Here is an 8,353-nt window from a genome sequence, read left to right as displayed (position 1 = left end):
CCTAAGAAAGGGGAGTGACTTCCTGCAGTAACGCAGCCACTCTGGAGACTGAGACCACAAGGACTTGGGAGTCTAAAAGTCTGCAACCTTTTCCACTCCAAAGCTCGATGTTTCCTCAATCCCCCGGGCTCAGCATCAGCAAAAACCTGGAGAAGCGGAGCCTTTCTCAATGAAAACGACCACCAGACTCCCGCTACCGACTCCACCAGTGCGCGTATCACGCACGCGCAGGGCAGGCCGGCCGCACCTCGCCAACTCCTATTCGGACACGTCATCTAGGTCGGCCGGGGTCCGGTGGGAGGGGCCAGGGGCGGGGCTCGGACGCGGGGCGGAGGGCCCCCTCACTTCCGGATCCAGCCTCTCCTGGCCAACGCCTCACTTTGGGTTCCTTGGTTACCTGGCTGCAACGTCTACCCGGTGCCGGGGCGTGGCGGAGAGAGATTGCCCCGCCCTCCACGCAGGTCACAAAATGGAGGACCTGCGTTGTGGGCGTTGGTGTCCTGGGTGTTGCCATGCCGAAAGGCGAAAGTTACAGTGGCCATTCCAGTTGCAAACTGGAAAGAAATGGAGTGTTTCCTTCATTCTCTCCATGATCGTGAGGGTCCTTTTCTCAAAGTACTAATACTTTTAATGGGACTGTAAAACTTGAGGGTTATGACTTTCTCCTTTCCTCTGCTTCAGATTGCATTTGCCAACTCTGATTTACCGCCAATACTATGGTGCTGTTATATTCATAGAGACAGAAAGTAGAGCAGTGGTTGTAGAGTTTAGGGAAGGAGGGATGGGGATTTACTGTTTAATGGCATAGAGCTTCAGTATGGGTTGGTGAAAAAGTTAGGATGAATGGTGATGACTGCACAACAATGCAAATATGCTAATGTCACAGAAGTGTACACTTAAAAATGGTTAGACGGTAAGTTTTCTATTATGTATATTTTACCACAATTTTTTTTTTTGGTTGAAACAGAGCCTCCCTGTTGCCTAGGATGGAGCGCAGTGGCTCGATCTCAACTCACTGCAACCTCTGCCTCCCAGGTTCAAGCGATTCTCGTGCCTCAACCTCCCAAGTAGCTGGGATTACAGGCGCCAGCCACCATGCCCAGTTATTTTTTTGTATTTTTAGTAGAAATGGGGTTTCACCATGTTGGCCAGGCTAGGCTATTCTCAAACTCCTGACCTCGGGTGATCCACCTGCCTCGGTCTCCCACAGTGCGGGGATTACAGATGTGAGCCACCACGCCCGGCCCCACAGTTTTGTTGTTTGTTTAATTTTTTTAATGGCATTTGTTTTGTTTTGTTTTGTTTTGTTTCTTGTTTTTGAGACGGAATCTCGCTCTGTCACCAGGCTGGAGTGCAGTGGTGCCATCTTGGCTCACTGCAACCTCCGACTCCCTGGTCCAAGCAATTCTCCTGCCTCAACCTCTCGAGTAGCTGGGATTACAGGCACGCACCACGACGCCCAGCTAATTTTTGTATTTTTAGTAGAGATGGGGTTTCACCATACTGGCCAGGATGGTCTCGATCTCCTGACCTCGTGATCTGCTTCGGCGTCCCAAAGTGCTGGGGTTACAGATATGAACCACTGCACCCAGCCTAAATGGCATTTGTTTCTTCTACTCCTCTCTGCCAGAATAATTTGGACAACCTTTTCTGAGTTTCCCATGACTTCTGTGTAAGATTGTCGGATATAGAAAATAAAAGTACAATATGCCCAGGTAAATTTTAATTTCAGATAATCAATGAAGAATAATTTAAGTACATTCCAACTATTCCATGGGACATAGGGTATTTTATCTGATCACCCTACTTTTCTGTCAAGTTAAAATTATTAGCAAAACAGCTTCCATTTTCAGGAAGTGCACACTGTACTCTGCTAGTGAGGTAGGAGAACAGGGTCTGGAAGCAGAGAATCTAAGGCCGTTTCTCACTGACTTCCTAGAGCCATTTGGAAAGGAAAACCCTAACTTTCCACTCCTAAGTAACAAAAGGCCCAGAGGCCACTCCCTTTGCAAACCCCCACCTTTCCTGTGCTGCAGCTGGAAAATTGAAAGTACCTCTGATTGATTGCTTTCTGCAACTAATCAGATGTTTGCATAGAGTGTAACTTTGTAACTTCACTTCAGCCTCTGATTGGTTGCCATCCCCAACCAATCAGACTGATTGCGGGCCAAGTCTTCCTTTGCATAGAAGTGCAACATTGTAACTTCTGTTTAGCCTCTGATTGCGGGCCACCACTTCATTTACATGGGGTGAGCACCAAGTAAGTGGCCAATGGGAAACCTCTAGTGGGTATTTGGACCTGACAAGATTCTGTATCTGGGGCCCTTGAGCTGCTGCTCAGCCTGCTCCCACACTGTGGAGTGTACTTTCACTTTCAATAAATCTCTGCTTTCCTTGCTTCATTCTTTCCTAGCTTTACTGTGCGTTTTGTACAATTATTTGTTCAAAACGCCAAGAACCTGGACAACTTGCTGTCTGCAACCAATGAGACTGACTGTGGGCCGAGTCTTCATTTGTATGGAAGTGCAACTTTGTAACTTTAGCCTCTGATTGATGGCCACCACTTCATTTACATGAGGCGAACACCAAGTAGGATGGCCAATGGGAAACCTCTAGCGGGTATTTGGACCTGAGAAGATTCTGTATCTGGGGTCCTTGAGCTGCTGCTTGGGCTCACTCCCACACTGTGAAGTGTACTTTCACTTTCAATAAATCTCTGCTTTCCTTGCTTTGCTGTGCGTTTTGTCCAATTCTTTGTTCAAAACGCCAAGAATCTGGACAACTTGCAGTCAAGACCCTCTACTGGTCTCGCGAGCCAGGTAGGAGGGAAGCCTAAAGATTGGGATTTATTTTTCTCCTTTCTTCTCCTCTCTGCTACATACAGGGGAATCTTTCTCTCTTTCTTTTCCTTTCCAACTCGGGACTCGCGGTGGACAGTGCCTAAGCACGGCGGCAACTGCAAGTTTCTGGCCAGGGCCTCTCTCTGGTGAAACTGAAAGGCCTCCACGTGGAAGCGTCTGACGAACACCGCCGGGTTGGGGTGAGGGACCCGAGTCCTTTTCCTTGTTTCTGTTTTTCCGAGTCCTATTCCTTTTTTCCTCTTTCTGAGTTATTTTCCTTTTTTTCTTTTCCAGTCTTTCAGTGGCTGTTTTCTAGTAGCTCCTTGGCAATTGAGGGGAGCTGGCCGGGGCCACTCTCTGGTGTTGTCTGAGGGCAAGGAGTGAACAGGGATGACTGCCCTGCCTTGAAGAGGGAAGGACTCTTTTTTTTTTTTTTTTTTTGAGACAGAGTCTTGCGCTGTGTCACCCAGGCTGGAGTGCAGTGGCGCGATCTCGGCTCACTGCAAGCTCCGCCTCTCAGGTTCACGCCATTCTCCTGCCTCAGCCTCCGAGTAGCTGGGACTACAGGCGTCCGCCACCTCGCCCGGCTAGTTTTTTGTATTTTTAGTAGAGACGGGGTTTCACCATGTTAGCCAGGATGGTCTCGATCTCCTGACCTCGTGATCCACCCGCCTCGGCCTCCCAAAGTGCTGGGATTACAGGCTTGAGCCACCGCGCCCGGCCGGGAAGGACTCTTTTCTGTCCCTTCCAACTATAGTCCCTGATCCTTACATGTGACGCAGTTGGCAGCAGAAGCTCATCCTGGGCGAACTCACACACATTTCAGGCGACTTAAACCTTCTTTTCTTATGCTAAATTCTTCCCTTCCCCTACTCATCTGGCTAAAGGACAGACTGCAAAAAAGTTATACAAGTCAGAGGGTCTGGGCATGTCGGAGGTGGTCTGTGTGGGGCATGGGGGGAAATTCATGAAAGGGAACTTATTGTCTAAATTTAAAAGGTTAAAGGGTTGCTTTAAGTGGGACAGAAAAACCTTAAGGAAAGTTCATAGTAGGTCCTCAGTGGTGGAGGGACCCATCCCAAAGCAGTGCCAGCCCCCATTTAAGGTCAGAGACATCTGACAGACTAAATCAGGGCCCTAAAGTAGGGACACCCCTGGGAACTCCAGTCTGGGTTCAGATTTTTTTTCAGGGGGATGCCCTGGGTGAAGTTTGGGTCACCTAATGGGTCCTCTACTTTTCAAAGTCCTCTTCTCTTTTCCAGACCACTATGGGCAACTCTCAATCTATTCCACCTCATTCCACTGTGGGCAATTCTAGACCTATTCCATCGGATTCCTCACTTGGCTACATCATCCACCATTGGAATCAATTTGACCCTGACACTCTAAAGGGAAAATGTATAATTTTTTGTTTGCAATACTGTTTGGCCCCAGTATGAGCTTCCAAGCCCCTAACAATGGGCAGTCAATGTCCAAAGTCATGATAGTCTTAATTATGACACCATCCTGCAGTTAGACCTACTTTACAAGAGGCCAGGAAGATGGTCAGAAGTCCCATATGTACAGACTTTTATGATCCAATATCAAAAACTTAACAATCTGAAACTCCCAGAACCCACCCCCCAAAGGAAAGTGCTAAGGCAGAACTAGATATTATATATCACCCCCTTTTACAAGGGCTAGCTGTCTCTCAGGGTGAACAGCAACCACCCCCTTATAGCCCCTTGCCAAGTGCTCCTGAGGCTAAAACCCAGAAGCAAACACACTACTAAATCCCCGTCACATTCAGAGAGGAACGCCATATTCAATTCTCTCTCCAGCCCTGCTACCTCTTAGGGAAGTAGCAGGAACCAAGGGACCAGTCCTAGTGCAGGCCCCCTTCTCTATAACTGATATATACAATGTAAGGAAAAGCTAGGAAGCTATTCTGAGAATCCTAGGAAATTTACAGATGGGTTTCAACCTTTGATCTTAGCCTTTGATCTCTCATGGAGAGATGTTCAATTCATTTTAGCAACCTGTTGCACACCCTCAGAAAAGGACGGAATCTTTGAGACCACCCACCCGGAAGCAATGAATTATTTGCCAAAACCCTCAGGGCAATCACCCTGGCCCAGACACAGTTCCCACTATTGATCCTAATTGGGACTATAACACTCAAGGGAATGAACAACCAGGATAAATTTCTTGGAGGAATGAGAAAGGGAATAACTAAGGCAGTAAACTATGATAAAGTAAGGGAGGTTACACAAGGCAAGGAGGAAAATCCAGCCATGTTTTATGGCAGGCTGGAGGGAGCCTTTAAAAAAATATACTAATCTGGACCCTCCTCTCCCGAAGGCAAAATATTAATAGCACAGCATTTCATTGGCCAATCTGCCCCAGACATTAGAGATAGGCTCCAAAAGCTACAGATGGGGCCACAAACTAATCAAAATCAGCTTATTTATATCACATTTATGGTTTATAACAATCGTGACCTGAAGGAAGGAAAAAGGAAACAGAGTAAACAAAATGGCAAGCCAAAATTATGGCATCCATCATTGGCGATGCCCTGAATGTTTGCCTCGGAGGGTAACTTTGTAATTTCGCTTCAGTTTCTGATTGCAGGTCAAGTCTTCGTTTGCATAGAAGTGCAACTTTGTAACTTCATCTTAGCCTCTGATTAGTTGCTTTCTGCAGCCAATCAGATGTTTGCATAGGCATGTGATCTTTGTAACTTCACTTCAGCTTCTGATTGGTTGCTTTCCACAACCAATCAGACTGATTGCAGACCACTACTTCCTTTACATGAGGTGAACACCAAGTGGCCAATGGAAAACTCCTAGTGGGTATTTGGACCTGAGAAGATTGTGTATCTGGGGCTCTTGAGCTGCTGCTCTGTCCACTCTCACACTGTGGAGTGTAATTTCACTTTCAATAAATCTCAGCTTTTGTTGCTTCATTCATTCCTTGCTTTGCTGTGTGTTTTGTCCAATTCTTTGTTCAAAATGCCAAGAACCTGGACAACTTGCAGTCAAGACCCTCTACCGGTAACACTAGTTGTATCCCTGTGAATGAATGAGCTTTTGAAGATTTTCTAGAAGAAAAAGATCACCTCATTGTCCTTCATTTTTTGACATAAAACTGTGATAGCCCAATAGATAAAACGTGAGTTATTGACCACCCCGGAAAGGATTAGAATATGCCACCCCAAAAATATGACACTTTGGCATAAAGATTATTTTGAGCTGAAGGAGACTGAGAAACAGTAGACACAGGAAGAGCTCTCTCCCTTTCCCCTTTTCACCTAAAAGGAGAGAATAAATTTCCCTTTGGAAAGATGACATACATTTTCCTTTATAAAGGCGTTCCCTTCTTCTCTACCAGGAAGACCTGAGATGGTACCAAACTGAATCTGCCAAACAAACCTTACTACACAATTCTTATCTACCATACATTTCATAGTCACCTTCCCATAATTTACTGCCCTTAGGAACCCAAGTCCCTGTCTTTTGACTAGTCACCTCTCCACAATTTATTGCCCTTTGTTAAAATGGTACATAATCTCCTACATTTAACTACATCTTTAGGTTTTCACTTCTTATCTGTGAGGCTGCCCGTGCATGTAAAAATATTAATAAAATTTGTGTGCTTTTTCTCCTGTTAATTGCATGTCTTTTATCAACTTAATTTATAGGCTCAAAGTATATAATTAAGAGAGTAAAAGTTTTTCCTCTCCTCCACCTCCTTCCCTGTTAGTGTAAATATTACAGCTTGGAAATAAAACTTATCCTTAGTTTTAATAGGCTTAATAAGCCTAACTTAAACAGGCTTATAAATGCAACTAGTGGCCAGGTACAGTGGCTCACACCTGTAACCACAGCACTTTGGGAGGCTGAGGAAGGTGGATCACCTGAGGTCAGGAGTTCAAGACCAGCCTGGCCAACATGGAGAAACCCTGTCTCTACTAAAAATACAAAAATTAACTGGGCATGGTGGCGCACACGTGTAATCCCAGCTACTCAGGAGGCTGAGACTGGAGAATTGCTTGAACCCAGGAGGCAGAGGTTGCAGTAAGCCAAGATCACTCCACTGCACTCCAGCCTGGACATCAGAGCAAGACTCCATCTCAAAAATAAATAAAATAAAATAATAAAATAAATGTAAGTCATGGTAGATTGGAGCCAAGGCATGAAAAACATTAAGCTTTAGGATAAGCAATGGTTCTCAGGACATAACTTAGCTAACATAAAAGCTATTTATAAGCTAACATAGAAGTTGCAACCAGAAGGGGGATTCTTTTGGCCAGCAGAAACTGGAAAAATGAAAGCCACAGACGCAAATACTAAAGTATCACTCAGGAAAGACAAGAGTGTAGCTCTGTGATATAGATGGATATATTCTAGTCATAAAACTAATTCTACTTCCAAATTTATGCCCACAAACCAACTTTCTGCTTTTGTCTAGTCTTGTATGCATTTTTAACTTAATAATCTTTAAACATTTTAATAAGAATTTTTATATTCTGTGTGGAAACACTCTGTTAGCTATATGAACTGCAAATATTGCTTCATTAAAAGATTCCTAGAGTCATGAAAGAAAGCAAACAAAGTGCTAATATTGTGGTTCACAGCTTCACTTATAAGACGAAACACAGAACATTTATTAATCTATAAACGATGTCACAAGTTGAGGTTGAATGTTAGAATTTACCCAGTAATCTAGTATTTCTGTAGAAGTGTCAAATAAAAGGGCAAAATTATATAGTACAGAGGAGTGAGTGGCTGGAGGTTGTTGTCTAGACAAGGTACCCACTGGATGCCATTATCTTGGTGAGAAAGAGAAAGAGAAAAGCAGCCACTAACATGAGGAGTTGGCCTGGTTCTTACAGATAGGACTTGGCATTCTCCTGTCAAATATAAGCAATTTCACAGAACATGAACATTAGACAAGGCCGTGCTGTAAGGTTGATGTAGCAAGACAAAAACCCTGTAACCCTCTGTAATCATGTTTCAATAATCCACTGAAACCCGAATGTGGTCCAAACCACAAAATGACCAAACATCCCCCATCTTGCCTAAGAACAGTGATTGCTGCTTCTTTACCAATTACAACCTAAGCCTCAGACTAGTCTGCCCTCCTAGATAAGAGTGATTAGATAACCAATTTTAAGAATTACCCCCTGCTTCCTGACAGCATTTGATCCAGAGCAAAGCTCCACCCCTTTTAAACACTCCCCAAACCACCAAACACAAGTTCAATTCTTACACATTTCTTTCCAATCCCCTCTTACTGAGATGTCCCATGGTTCTTCATGGTGTGCATTCTCCCTTTCTGCAACAAGGAAGTAAACCCAACTACAGTTGTGTTCCTGGTGGTCTTTAGCTGAAGAGCATTGACACTGCAGAACCCAGAAGAATCCAGGACAATTCAAGAGCTAGAGACAGCTTACTTGTCAGAACACTAAAAATAGACCTATCTCTCAAGGGTGAATTTGTATTAGCCACAGACACAGAAACTGATGGATAAAT

General features: G+C 44.6%; 1 long non-coding RNA gene across 1 annotated transcript; it reads left to right on the top strand.

The window, feature by feature from the left end:
- The first annotated feature begins 333 nt into the window (after positions 1–333).
- On the top strand, positions 334–2,731 carry LOC103879427. Its single transcript, XR_001897062.3, has 2 exons — positions 334–615; positions 2,414–2,731. It is a non-coding gene; the product is annotated as an uncharacterized LOC103879427 (long non-coding RNA).
- Positions 2,732–8,353: the final 5,622 nt, after the last annotated feature.

This window comes from Papio anubis, chromosome 15 (genome assembly GCF_008728515.1).
Source record: "Papio anubis isolate 15944 chromosome 15, Panubis1.0, whole genome shotgun sequence".
Classification (NCBI taxonomy): Eukaryota; Metazoa; Chordata; class Mammalia; order Primates; family Cercopithecidae; genus Papio; species Papio anubis.
The sequence above is the reverse complement of the archived record's forward strand: the minus strand, read 5'-3'. Positions and strand labels throughout refer to the sequence as shown.